General features: G+C 42.6%; 1 protein-coding gene across 2 annotated transcripts in view; it reads right to left on the bottom strand.

Moving 5' to 3' along the window:
- The window catches only part of NTMT2 (N-terminal Xaa-Pro-Lys N-methyltransferase 2), a 33,833-nt gene that overhangs the window by 18,049 nt on the left and 1,328 nt on the right, over positions 1–14,456 (bottom strand). For both annotated transcript variants that reach the window (XM_064515672.1, XM_026123418.2), the window contains one exon: positions 10,706–10,782. The gene's annotated coding sequence lies outside the window, so the exon portion shown is untranslated. The remainder of the gene's footprint in view (positions 1–10,705; positions 10,783–14,456) is intronic.

Raw genomic sequence — 14,456 nt, 5'->3', positions numbered from 1 at the left:
CATTTAAACTGTGGCAATGTGCTGTCATTCTATATTGGTGTGTGTGCCTAGAGCAGAGCAGGGGGTGGAGGCGGGGGAGAGTGGATGAGAAATGCTGGCTGCTGGCACTCGCTCAGAATAATCTCTGCCCTCCTAAACCAGCAGGTGCTGGAAAGTGATAAAAACCTCCACCAGCAAATTGCTTAGCCAGGGTAAAAGTATATCCACTCTGAAAAAGAGGGGATTTAATTCAATTACGCTTTTCTTTTCCTAATCTCTTTAGCCTTCACTTCAAAGGAACACAGATATTATCCAGGGTCTCCCAGCTATCTCTTCTAAATCTCAGAGGGTGATTTTGTTTCCCAGCCTCTCCCTCACTATTTGTTTTTCCAGTCCAGAAGGAGCCAAAAGAAAGGCCAGAAGAGAGAACATGGACATGCCTCTGCACAAATCATATGTCCTAATAAATTATGATTATAGCAAGCAATGAGGAAACAATAGGTTTAACTTTATGTTCTGCCACTGTCTATGATAGGCAAGCCACATTCTATGCATTTCAGTCTGCCCTGACTCATTTAATCTGTTTAAATGGTACAGACTACTATCATGTCAACAGAGACTAGCTGGAAGAAGTTGCTGTCTGGGAACACAGGAATCGTAAAACCCGGGAAGGAGAAGAGTTTTTGTTTTAGCTAACAGGATAGACTGAAGAACAAAAGGAGATAAGTTGTTCATTAATAAAGTTAGACAAATACATTGGCTGGAAAACAGGAGTTCAGATCATTACAGCAACAAAATTCTGGAATAGGAAGACTAGGGTCAAAAGCTGAACTGCTTTTAGGATGGAGACTGGTAAGTTTCTGAAGGAGCTGTACATCATAAGTACATCACATCCAAGAGGAGGATCAGGACCTTAAGAGACAAGGACAGACAGATACTGTTTCAAAACCTTGTTTGCCACTCAGCAGCTCAGGCACTTGATGTGGTACAGATTCAACTCTCCTCAGTCGCAGAGGTACCTGGCAGGGAATGGGAGCTTTTCTGCTGACTGCACTGAACTCCACACACTGCGCTGTGAGGGCTTCTGCTTTTCAAGCTGTTTATCCAACTGTTTGCAGTGTAAGCACACTATGACTGAGCAATGCATACTCAGAAAGTGTGTGTTTTCATCACAAAAAGGTTGCCATACTGCTGTGCTGTCCTGGACAGTACTGCAACTCCTGCCAAATATCTGATCAAGCTTCTGAGAGCAGAACAAAGAAGATCTGGCCTCCCCCAAAGAAAATCACTAGTAATTTTGCTGCATCAAGTGCATTTTTAGAAGGACTCTCTTTGTCTATGTCAGATGCTGCTAAGCAGCATTTAGGAATGCATCATTTAAAGGATATTTTCCAACATGACTCGCTTCCTTGGAGCAGTCAATTTCTATCTGTGTGCTTTGATACTACAGAGTCTTTAGGGCAAAATCATCTCCAGGTTTTACCGCCTTTCTCACCCCCCCTCCCCCACTACCATCTCATACTACCCATTCCTAGCTAAATGCCTTGGCACACTGCTCCCTCAGCTCTTCCAGTCTATGTGATGGGGCAACTGCACTGGCGAACGGATCAGAGAACTGATACACCTGAAAAGTAATTCAGAAAAATGTATTCATTTTTCTTTAAAGCTGGATCAGTTCCCCAATCCATCCCACAGCTGACACAAGGGAATTTGTTGTGCGTTACAGTATGGGGGCTGGAACAACCACCCAGGATGGAGGTGAGGAGGAACTGATATGGCTACAGCCATACAGCAGTCTTACCAATAATGCAGATTTCCTCCCTGTACCCTATCAGAGATGCACGCAGAGGCGGTTTCATGACACCCAAAGGTAACCTAAGTACTGCAAGCTTTTTTCCTACCCTCCCTGTTCCTGCCTTCCTGCTGTTCAGGTCTCTGATGAGCCATTTCAGCTTGCTACATCAGTTGTCTTTTTCTGTCAGGTCAGCATAGTGAACCAACTCAGTGCAGAGGCGAACAAGTGCCAGAAAAGTGCAAAAAGGGAGGCAAAAACATTGCAGTTGAGGATAGGGTGGAGAGGGTGGGATCACGGCAGCCAGGGGTTAGTTACATCGGTTCTTGCTCCCTGGTGCCACAGCCTGAGCCCTCCCTACATTCTCCTGGCCTGAGAAACGCCAGCCGTCTCCTGCAGTAACTCAGACTCAAATCTTCTTCCTAGTAACATACCTATCAGAGAAGCATAAGGTTCTCTCCAACTCATTTTGAAAAATATGGGCCCAGATGCATCCTTGGTATACCTCTCTTGGTTTCCTCACAAACCTAGCCCTTCCCCTTTGCTTATCTATTTTCAGTCATTCACCAGTTAGTACCCCAGGAACAGATGTGCCAAGACAGCATATTAACGCTTTGGAAAGACATTGCATAAGATCACTTTGTAAGATGCCACCTAGCAACTCAGAGCCCACCTGTTCCACATTTCACACTGCAGTTTACATTTGTCATGGCTGTGGTTTTGGCAATGCCTATGGTACAGCAAAGCGACCTCTCTGCAAAGAGGCAGCAGTGACTCCAAGTGTGAAACGTAAGCCCTGGTGTATACCAGTGGGGCCAGGAGCTGGGACAACACTGGGGAGGATGCTGGAGCCAAGGGCTCCCAGTGGCTGCGACACTCATGAGGCCCATAGGGGACTGGGCTTTTGCATTCACTATGAGGATGTGAAGAGCACAGGCAGAAAGGAGCCCTGTCTGTCCTACCTTCCAAGCAGAAGTGAGTGTTAGCTCTCCCTTCGGGCCCACACATTTAGGTTCCTCTGGGCCGATGAAGTCACACCGGAGGCTGGAACTCCAGAGAAGCTCTATGGGTTTAGACCTCCAAGGATTTGGCCAATTGCCACAGTGAATATGTACACAAGAGAAATAGGGCATATTTCAGGTTGAAACAGTCACTCCCTATTTTTTTAATGCTCTGCTACTGATCTTCTCATAATACATTTCTATCCTGGTTTCCTTAAGAAAAAAAATATGTGCAATCATGTTGTATATGTCTCTGCCTATGACTCTGAATTTCCCTGTTACCCTTTCCCCAAGCAACATTTAAACTAGCTGTAATCTCAAAAAAAAAAAAAGTGAGGTCTCAAAAATACTTCAAAGCTCACATCAAAACAGTAGAAAGGGTAGAAAAACAGTTCCCATCTCAGTGTCAGTCCGCACAGTGAATTTTGCCCTTCTGAGACACTGGAAAACCCACAAGCAGGAAGGTGAAAGAGCACCTCTGTGCCTCTCTTTCCAAGTTACCATGCCCAACCATTCAACACAAACCTGTCAGAAACTAAAGTTCACAGAAATATGAATTATGAATTATTATTATTATGAATGTTGGCTACAAATGCTATCGATAAATTGGCAATGATCTTAGGGTAGTTTTCACTCACAGCAGTCCTGCCTCACACAAGAAGAATGAAGACACACACAAGCTGGCATAAACGGTGATTACATTCATTTTGTTTGCATGTAACTAAGACTTAGTCCCTACTCCAAACAGCCTTACGCTCTAATGGTCACTATGGAGACACATTAAGTCCTCAGATACTAACACAGCAGAGCAGGTGAATGATAACAGCACCAAGGCTGTTAAAGCACTTCCTACTGTTGCTGTCAAAGATTAGACAGAAACATAGATTTATGCCAAGAAGTGCCTGGAGAAAAGCCACAAAACATTCAGTTTTTTTCCAAAAACTCAGGTGCCATATTCTCTACTTGTCAAGAGCAGCATCTTAGTATCTCCAGCTAAGAACAACTCACAACTCTGCTAGCTTCACACAGTCTCCTAGCTCCTTATTTTGAGCAGGAACAGTATCAATTTATCTCGCAGCTGCACAGCCCATGCACGAATATATCGCCTGTATCTCCATTAACAAGAAGAGTGGGGCTTGAGTGCGGGCACAGAGGCACCCATACTACCTGTAGAGCTACTGTGGGCCAGCTTGCTTCTCAGCTTTAGTTGCCTTTCCCAAAGGGCCATTTGACTCTTCCCAAAGTAAAGGCAGAAAGCCAGTCTGTTTGTTAGCAGGGACACTCGGGAATCTGGACCTTGGGGTAAACTGAAGCCCTGCACTAAAATAACAGTGTAGACACAGCCATAATGCATGACAGTCATTACCTCGAACAGCTTCTGGTCTAAAATAAGAATGTGCTTGTATTTAAGTGGGTAAACAAATAGTTCCTCCATCTGTCTTCTTCCTCTTCCCTGTGTGATCAGGCAGTCCTAGGACATCAGATCTTTCACAGATTAAAGCAAAGGATTAGCCAGGGTAGCTTCTTGTTAAAATACCTGCAGCTGATCTATGCCTGAGGGTGGCAGGTTTAAAACAAGGTATCACATAGCTCATAATGAGTCACTGCAAGATCCAAGGCAGATCTGCTTGTTGGAGCATCAGGGTATTTAGAGAAGCTGGATTTTTTCTTACATTAGTAGGTAACTACCTATCTCCACAGATCTGATCTGTATATGCAGATCTGATCTGTATATTCTGAAACATATCAGCTGCACAGAAGAGAAAAAGAAAACATGTGCACTAGCTCCACATATCATGCAGGTCACAAAAGGTCAAATTTGCCTTTAAATTACTGTGTTCTGCTTACAAAACACCTGGTATGCAATCTGATTTCTGCACAGACAAGCCATCAGATTGCTGTAAGATGTCTCTTTATCTTAAAACAGCCTTTATACAAATTCTTCTTCCTCATGCTCAGGCCTGGCATATGATGTCAGGAATAGATGTTAAAGCAATTTTTTTTTCTTTTTTTAAGCTCTGACAAGAAGTTTTTAAAAGTTCCTGAAAACCACAGGATCACTGTGACAGAAGAAGAATAAGCAGAGAGCACAAGTGCAGTTATGCTGGCAAACCTGAGGGCAGGGAAGAACAGCTGTAGGTTGGACAGCAGATGGTAACCTTTATAACTGACTTCTCTGCAGCCAGGAGAGCAAGTGCCTGTGTTGTTCTGACTGCAGCTTCAGTGGCTTATTCAGAGCAACAGCGTATGCCAGTGCCTGGGTGTCTAGCTGGGAAACTGTAATATGACAATGAATGAGCTAATTGTCTGACTTGCAGAAGTCCAGAACGCTAAGCCACAATCCTCACCCACCTAAACTCTACTTAGAGGTACAATTAGACTCAGCTGTCTTCACAGGAATTACTGAAATAATGAAAATAATTTGTTTTTAGGTGAGTGCTGAACTGAGAAAAAATACTGTTTTGGGTTGACCAGAAACTGAAGTATTTGTTTCCTCACATGAACAAACATTCCATGTCAGGTCAAATGAAATGTCTTGCTTTGTTTGCAGGGTTATTTCCCTTCTTTATTTATTTGTAATCACACTTAGGTAAATTTGGTTTCAATGTATCGTTTACAAGTGCAAACAATAATAATGTTGTTGTCACCAGCAGACTAGTCAGTCTTGCAGAATCACTTTGTGGCAAAAGGACCAAACAGATGCAGAGCAAAACAGGTCCTTAGGCAAAGACCCAATTCCTAGGACAAGACTTCTAATCTCTCATGAGAGATCTTCTCTTTGAGCCACATTTCCCAAGCACAGTTCATTGCCTGTAGGTCAGGATGACTCACGCCCTTCAGGGCATACCCTGCACAATTCCCTTGCCCTTTCACGGGTACAGTCACAGCAGCAATCCGTTATCGTTTATACAACTGGAATTTAGCAATCTGCAATTCCATCTAAAGCAACAAAACACAGCATGTGAGCCCTATGGGTAAACACATTATAATTCATGTAAATGAAGTTGGCCAGAGCTTTATTCTTATGGAGGGAATACACAGTTCTTTCCCTCTAATCCTTCTAGGTCAGGAGCCACCACTAAAATTACATTTTTAAGGGAGTGAGTGAAGCCACTTAGGCAGGAGTGGGAGCTTGTCTCATCACATCTGCAAGGAAGGCGACAATCACAGTGGGGCACTGATTTGCAGATCCATAAACACTACGATAATGTAAACAGCAATATTTGGGGAGGACTCCTGCATGCTTTGACTGCAAGGATGTTATTTGGTTCTGGTTAGGGACTCCGAATAGTGTTGGGGCTGGAGAGAAGGAAGGGCAGGGTTTCTGATGAAACTGCAGTGGGGCTGCTCTGTTGTTCTTGATAAGAAGCATGACAGCTGTGCCTACAACATCTGGTTTTCATTGAACCTTAGTGAGAGTTCCTTGATGAGTCTCTTCCACCCCATATGTGATGGTTTAATTGATGGAGCCTAAGAAGGTTTTAGGTCCAGCATGGAATCCTGCCTTTCACTGTGATATGTGACTCCAGATACTCCAGTGAGGGCTGGGCTGCTTAGAACTGTCTTTTAAAGGCACTTCTTCTTGATATCGATTTTTGTGTATCTTGCCCTCTGTTGGCTCAAGTGCATGCTAAAGCTCCTTCTCTAGGTGAAAGCTAACAAAAATCTCCTTCTGGCTGAGTGGCAGGGTCTGTGGGTTTTGGAAAATGAAGGCTCAAGTTAGCTGTAGCCCACTGTGTGCGTGCCTGCATAGTACATATCCCCCCTTGCTCTGTGTTTAAGAATGCAGGCACAGCTCTTTAACCAAGGAGGAAGGAGGTGTGGAGACTGGCTGTCTCAGTCACTGTGGACTGCACATAAGAAAAGTTTTAAGGAGTGACCAGAGGGGATAGTGGTTTGGTGAGCCAGAATAAAGCAAATGTTGCACACTCAGGAAACAGCACAAAAAACAATAGAGAAAAGCCTGTAGGAGAACAGGGCAAGTGGAAGATAAGCTGGTTTTGATGATCTCTTTCAGCTCTGCTATGTAACGACCAGAAAGGCTTTGGTAGAGTCTCTCAAAAAGGCTTTATGTTCACTTCCAAAGCAAAAGAAAGACAGTAAACCACACCATCGAAGCTACTTCTGAACGCAGCACTGCTGGAAAAACATGCCTCTCCACTTCCTCTCAACTGGACTGTATCCAAGGCATAAGACTGACCCATCTGCTGAGACCAAAATGCATCTTGCCCAGTAGCTTGTCTCTGACAGTGAATGGTAGCAATGCCTAAGGGAAGCGGTTAAATCCATCAGTCAAGAAACTTGTGTTTCAGCTAATTCTTAGCATCTACATGCTGCTTCCTCACAGAGCCAGACCAAGTATTTTCACGAACTCTTAAAGGATCGATGCATCAAGGCTCCCATCCTGGGCATATCAGAGCACGTACTAGTGACGAGACAGGACATGAGGGTGGTGATGCCAGGGCAGAACAGCCCTTCTCTGGAGTGGGAACATCAGGATAAGACAAAAAACTCTGACACGAGGAAGGAGAGGGTGCAATGGATAACAAATACGTAGAAATGATCTGGGCAGACCATGGGTTAGAAAGAACATTCAATCTTCTGCAATTTGCCAGAGATGGAGATGAGAGCATATGGTTATTAGAGAGGCTGAAGTGGAAAGACTCAGGCTTGCACACAGGGAGTTCTGTGGATCCCTCCCTGCTGTTGGCTAAGGTGGCAAAAATCAAACTGGCATTTCCCTGATGCTCCTCCCCACCTAGTAGAGCAGCACATTACCTAACAGTGGTGGAGAACATCCTTTTAGACAGGGCACTTAAAACTAACTGGCAAATGTGTTGTCTGTGAGTAATGGAGCTACACAATGCTTAGTTTCCTTTAGATTTGTGTCTTACTGCTTCTACCTGAAATAGCCCACATACCTCTTCCCACTTGCCACATATTGCAAAAGATCCACCTGAGACGAGAAACTGCATGGGCTGTGGCCAGCCTCAAGCTGTTCTGGGAGAGCTTGGCCAGTCCATTCATCTGTGCCATCTGGCTGGCTAGTGCACACTTAGCGACTGGCCCCTTAACTGCTGCTCAGCAGCTGAGCTCTGCTTAACCCTCGCCAGTGGAGTCTCTCCATCTACCCGGCAGCACGTTCTCTCTCATCTACCTGGCAGCCAGTTTGCACAAACCTCTTAGTTGTCTTTCAGACTCTGTACACATCTTTCGATGGTCATTGCACTTGGCCAACAAGTCAAGAAGTTACTAGAGGGAGGAAGAAGAGACCTGATGAAAGCATAAAACTCATTTCTTGAGCAAGCCCAAAGAAAAGCTGAAAGCAAAAAAAAACCAAAACAAAACAAAAAAAAACCCAAAAACGTTGACTGTAGGGAACAATTCTGAAGAGTGACTTTTAAAAGGCCTCAGCCACCTTTAGCTCCTGAGAAGGACTGGCCTGGCAGAAGGAGGGGAGCACACAGGGAACCAGAAAGGGGAGGAGGTTAGGAGCTCTAAGCAGCATTTTTACTGGATCAATAGAAGTGTCACAAGTACACTACCTTCTACAGTTTACATATAGTGTATTTGTGAAATCGCTGGCTTGGATAGCCTCCATCCTCACATTGTCTCCAAGTTGTGTGGAATTTCACAATACCAGGAACTATCTGGTTAAATCCTTTGCATGCCTTGGAACACTAAACTCAGTTTCTGGAAAACTAAGTGATAAGTATCAAGGGGCAAGAAAACTAGATTAAGCCCAACTCCTGGACAGCATAAACACATGGGAACATGGATTTCAGAGAGTACATACATACCTCTTCTTGTGAAATACTGTTCTCACACAGAGGAGTGACTCTGAACTTTCAAAAAACCACTGTTGTTCAGAGCTGAAAGTAGAAACCTACATGCACAGACTGAAAACTCTTTGCTTTGCATGACTGCATGCTATCTGAGCTCTCACACTGCAACTGTTCAAAAGCAAAATGTGCTGTATTGTCCTTTGGAAATGAAAAAATAATCAAGATATGAAAAGTTTGAGATGGTTAAATGTTTCCTCCAGAGGCCAGGGATTAGAAGTCTGGGCAAGTAGCAGAGGAGAGAAAAAAAAAAAGCGGAAAATAAAAGAAGAAACTCTTAAGTGACCTGACAAGGGAAACTTAAATCTTATTTTTAAAAGGTTAGGTTGTACTAAACCTTGAAAAATTAAATCCACAGCTGTCTCCAGAGGACTATATCTCACTAAGAAAGCTTCAAGTAAGTTTATCATGTATCCAACACCTAGACATTGGACCTCAGGGACCACTAGGATAATATTTCCTCTGGATTAGCAAGAAAGCTAGAAAGTGACATTTGTATGAGACTAACTTTAAATTTAAAGGGTTTTCTCATTATAAAATGATAAATGAAGAATGAGCTTACTGGGAAGGAAATCTCTTACAGTTTGTAAATCTAACACATCCCTACTTTTTCTTTAAAAATGCATCGCTATCTCCTAAATTAGTTTTATTTGGTGACATCAGTAATTTGATGTTTTTAAGTCTGTCATCCTCCCAGTGAGGATCAACATGTTCTTTATGAGCAATATTTTTAATCTTGTAATCCCCTTTATGAGGAATGCTTTTAATTTCAGAGACCATGAACACTGGCAACAAGACAATATATATGAAAAAAATTCCAGACGATACTATAGGAAACACAGGATAGCTCTGGTAGCTCTAGATAGCTCTTTTCTTCTTCTGGGATTCTTCAGTATTGGTCGACAGAGCCCAGGATGTGTTGGAATTAATTAATTCACCTCACTGTGCCTTGCCACGACAACTGATATGCCCCTGGGTTGCAGGGAAATCTTATGCATCATATGAGATGCAATACTTAGCCTGACCTGGGTGAATTAAGGACAACCTTAATACGTTAACTTCAAAACTTGAAATCCAACAGTGAACTGAATTTTGTACAGAAAGCACAAAATAAAACACAGACATCTATACAAATGCCAGTGTTGAAGCTTAATTGGATGAAGCTCTTTTTATTTATATATTTTGCACTTTCTGTGTGCGTCTAAAATACACTGGTGCGTGAAGAACAGAACAGACCACAGGTCCACACACCAAAATTACTGTAAGGTGTGGCTACGCTACAGTGATCTAGCATTACCCTTTTCTGCCCTCAAAGCGCATCAGTGACAAGTACTATAGAAAATCCTCTGAGTAACGTACCTATGTGCTACTCTGTGCCTGTACAGACATATGTAAAGGAGGTGTAATAAAGCAAAGGCATACCTCGCAAAATTAAACAGGGAAAGCTAAACGAGGAGAATTACCTAAACAGCTCACAGATGGTAACTAAATTAGTTGAAAGCTGGAGGATTGTTTTTTCAGCACACAGCTCAACAGCACTGTAAAACTTCCACTATTGTAACTCAGAAGCTCATGAGAAATAGTCATTACCAGAGCTGAACTCCTGGACTCTCTTACTCTCTAACCAGGGGAGGGTCACACCAAGGCCCAATCCTTCCTTCCTCTGGCTTCTGTCCTCTTCTGACAAAAGCCTTCTCTTGCAAGCTCGCCATACACTCGCTAGTCACTCCTTCATATTTCACATTCAGCAGTCTCCCTGGCTGTTTCTGTGCTGAGCCGGTTAGGACGGCCCCTGGAATCCACACCGCTCCAGAGTCAAGCTGCGTGCAAATCTTATCTGTCCTTGTCAGAGGCATTTTTGGAAGCAACCCAGGGCAGTCACAGGAAAAGATCCTGGAGCACTCCGCTTGTCTGATATCACCCCACCAAAAACTGATGGCCTAGGTGGAGTGACAGGGCCTGTCTAGGCAGTGAGCAAGTGCAGCCTTAAGGCTCTCCTAACCAGGAGGGAAATGCAACCACAGCCCCCATGATGTGCCTTCACTCTATGCACCCTCCTTGTCACCAGCTCCCAGCTGACTCTGACTTACCTTACATTTGTTTTAGCACTGCCTTTGCTGCACAAGTTCTTCCAATTTCCACCATAGCCTCATTGCCACAGCTGGTTCTGGAAAGGGAAAGTAGGGTGAAAGGGCAAGTGCACTAAATCAGACAGAAGTACAGTTCATGCATCACGTGGGCGATAAAAGACCTCTCTTAGCATCCATTTGGGTTCCTGATGAGGCTAAAACTGATTCTACCCACAATCCCCCCTACCCCATGGACTGATTCCTCTATTATTATCAACAACGATGTAGGTAAGACAAGTTAACATAAGAATAGAAACCTTAAAGTAATTTACTGTGCGCTCATCTTCCACATTCTCTCAGACTTAAAGCCAGAAGGGACTGTCACAACCACCTAGTTGGCCCTTCAGTGCAGCATGTGTCCAAGAATCCCATCCATGATACCTGTGTCAAGACCAACTTTATCAGTACAAAGTGGAAGGATTACTTTATCTCTGTAAACAACATGAAGACAACCTTCTTGCCTATTGGAAAGGCTTCAGCTGAAGTACTGTGTCCACGTTTGGGTATGGCTCTTCAAGAAAAATATGGGCTGACTGAGTAACTTTTTGATACGAAAAAAGAAAGGTTTTCTTGCAGCCCAGGAAGACTATAATGTCCATTACTGGAGATGATATTAGTGACAGGAATAATAAGGGTACAAATGATCTGGCCTTGGGGCAAAGGGATAGAATAAAAGAGGTTGCCTCCAGTACTATTTGCCATGAATCTATGATTCTCTTTAACCTGGAACACTTGTCTCTGCTCCTGATACAAACACTGATAATAATGTGTAAGCATCCAATCATGACTCCTAAGGTAAGTCATTCCATCAGTTAAGTGCTGTCCCACTAAAATTTTATGCTCGATTTCAGGTCTGAATTTGTTTAATTTAAATGTATCTCCTTGTGCTGCTTCTCTGCTACACTTCTTGTGCTTTGGTTAAAAAGAAGCAGAAGCAATGTGATTTCTACTGGCTGCAACAGGAGCAGGACTTGCCCCCACATGAAGGGAGGATAGTTCAAAAATTTAATAAAAAAGATTTTGGCTGTAAAGTGCTGAAAAGCAGCACTTTTTCTTAAGAAATAGCCTTGTCTAAGATATTTATAAAGAATTATTGGAAATTGAAATTTTCTCTTTGAATTTGTCTGAAACAAGTAAATTGTTTCAAGTTAAATGTCACCTAAGCAAAACAATTTCAGTTCAGGTGTCCGTTCCTTACCTTTCCTTTGCCTGTCCCTTTTTTTTGACAAAAACTAAAAAAAAAGGCAAAAAAAAGTGAGCAAAGTAGAAAGATTTTGATGGCCACATTCAGAATTGTTTTATTTTGGGGCAGGGAAGAGGGGGAGAACTCCTGATTTATGACCAAGTATAGGCTTGTTCGAGTGTGAAAGAGACCCCTTCTTGCAAAACTTAAGCTGGCGCTTAACTTTATTACTGTGGCAAAATAAAGCACGTGCTTGAGCGCTTGCAGAGTCAGAACCATAAAATAGCATGGCCTTTACAGCTATGAGTCTGCTTTCTGCCTGCTGCATCTAATAAATATGAAGAGGTGAAATTCTGTCCCCATCGGGGTCAATGGTAAAACTCCCATTGACTTCAGTGGAATCAGGATTTTGCACAAGAAATCTGCATCCTTGACACCGGGGCCAACAAGATGATGTTACAGAGACAGGCCATCTGCTCACTCTTACATGGACACTTTTATATTCGATCTTTCTATGTTCTCCTTAATCCAATTAAAATTAATCCAGACTGAAAATACAACTTTGGCTCTTTGCATAGGGATATTGCATTTCAGGTTTTGTGTGTCAGAAAATAAGCAGAAATGAGATGCATGAATTCTACTGCACCATGCAGAGGACGTTGAAAATACACAGCCCGCTGTTCTGTTGTATCCCTTGCAGCAAAATTAACTCTTAAAGGGTGGATCCATTAAGAAAAAAAAAAAGGCAAAGTACTACCATTGTCTTATATCTTCTAATGCTTCTCAGACTAGCCATGCTTAAGAAATAAATAAATAGATATTTATCCCGCTTTGCAGGCAGCTGTGCAGGTTTGCACACGCACATTTTGTTACACTCCTGCTGCGGAGATTGCTGAGACACAGGATGGCAGAAGTCAGTTTACCACCAGCTGGATACACGAGCTCAGCCAAGTGAGCAATAGTATAAGGCAGTCAAAAGAGACTGCAATCATGAAAGCGAGCAATTCTGATTTGAAGAAGCCAAGGGAGAAAATGGTGCCCTTTGCTCTATAGTGTCTAATTAAAAGAAAGCTCTACTGCTCTGTGAAGAGGTCTGTTTCTTTTCACATCTTTAAACTCTTCTTTTTACATCTGAGTAAATGAAAATCTACACATAAATTTCCCCACTGGTTAAAATAAGCAGCAAATTGATGCATTTCCTTAGGTCAGTGTTGAATTAGGCATATTACAAAATACCAATCAAGCTCTCCAAGGACACTGCTGTTTTCATTTTTGTGAAGTCTTGCTTTCAAGGATAGCAAGAGCATCCAGTGCTTAACAGTATGGTCATGTGTCATATTGAAAATGTCCTTCTCTTGTGCAGACGTCTCTGCCACTGCTGATCGAAAAGACATTGAAAAATTATCTTGATCTGTGTCCTCAAATTAATTTCATCACGAAGAGTTAAAGCAGAGTTTCTCTTTGCATATCAGATTTTGCTTTGCCTCGTCTCACTTCTTCCTTCTAATATAAACATTTAAGCCAAGGGTTTATTACTCCGTGCCTCAATCACTTAACTATGTGACAGCACACCAGAACAAGATTGTCTCTGCCCCCACCGAGTGGCACAGTCTAATCACTTAAAATGTTTACTCTGAAAGCCATCCTTTCAGATTGTGGTATTTTATTTCAGCTAATCAAGGTCACTAGAGTTCTACACATAGTTCATTTTTAAAGGGCTATGAAAATGTCCCACATTCATTATTTTTCCCCTGAAATCCCTACATAATTTTTTTTTCCCTGAGAGAATGTTGCACTCTTTGAAGGAGAGACTACAAATCTCAAGGCTGCTTTGGTTTCTTAGTTCTTCCAGGCAGAATCGAATCTATTACATTTTAATAATTTCATTTTCTACAGAAAAGCAATATTGGTTATTGTTTGATTCTTTTTCATGACGACGTTGAAATAGCTGGTAAGGATTCAATGAAACTTTGAACAAATCAGACCCCAGAAAAACATGTAAAAAACTAGCTTAGCCTGCTTTATCTGTCCTTGTGTATGCTTCCAAGATATAGGTGAAGGGAATCTCTAAGGTCCCTAAGTAACGCCATAAACCTTATCACACTACAACAAAAGCAGTAAAAGAAATTGCGCAATGCAATATAAACAACTCAGGGAAGGTGTGTGAAACCAGCCCCTGGGCAGCAGTTGGTTTCCAACGTAATTTTGAAAGAATCTGCCAGGTAAGGCAAGGTTTTTAGTGTTTATGCCACGTGGCCATCTAAGCCCCGCATCACCTGGCACTGATGGGCAGACATTGCTTAACATTGCTTGTGGCTCAACTGCTACAAGCAGAGCAAATCTGAGGTCATTTTGTTGGTCGCTGTCAGGTTGAGACAGGCTCTGCTATCCTTCCAGGCCCTGACAAACAGCCAATTTTAGCCCAGGCAGCACGGCACACTTAATTGCAATAAATGTTCTTTCCCTCATGTTTTTCAGGTTTCACTCTTTTGCATCATTCTCATCTTGTAATCTTTGGCCTACTTTTTT

Source organism: Dromaius novaehollandiae, chromosome 8, assembly GCF_036370855.1.
Source record: "Dromaius novaehollandiae isolate bDroNov1 chromosome 8, bDroNov1.hap1, whole genome shotgun sequence".
Classification (NCBI taxonomy): Eukaryota; Metazoa; Chordata; class Aves; order Casuariiformes; family Dromaiidae; genus Dromaius; species Dromaius novaehollandiae.
This window is presented reverse-complemented; position numbering and strand designations above follow the sequence as displayed.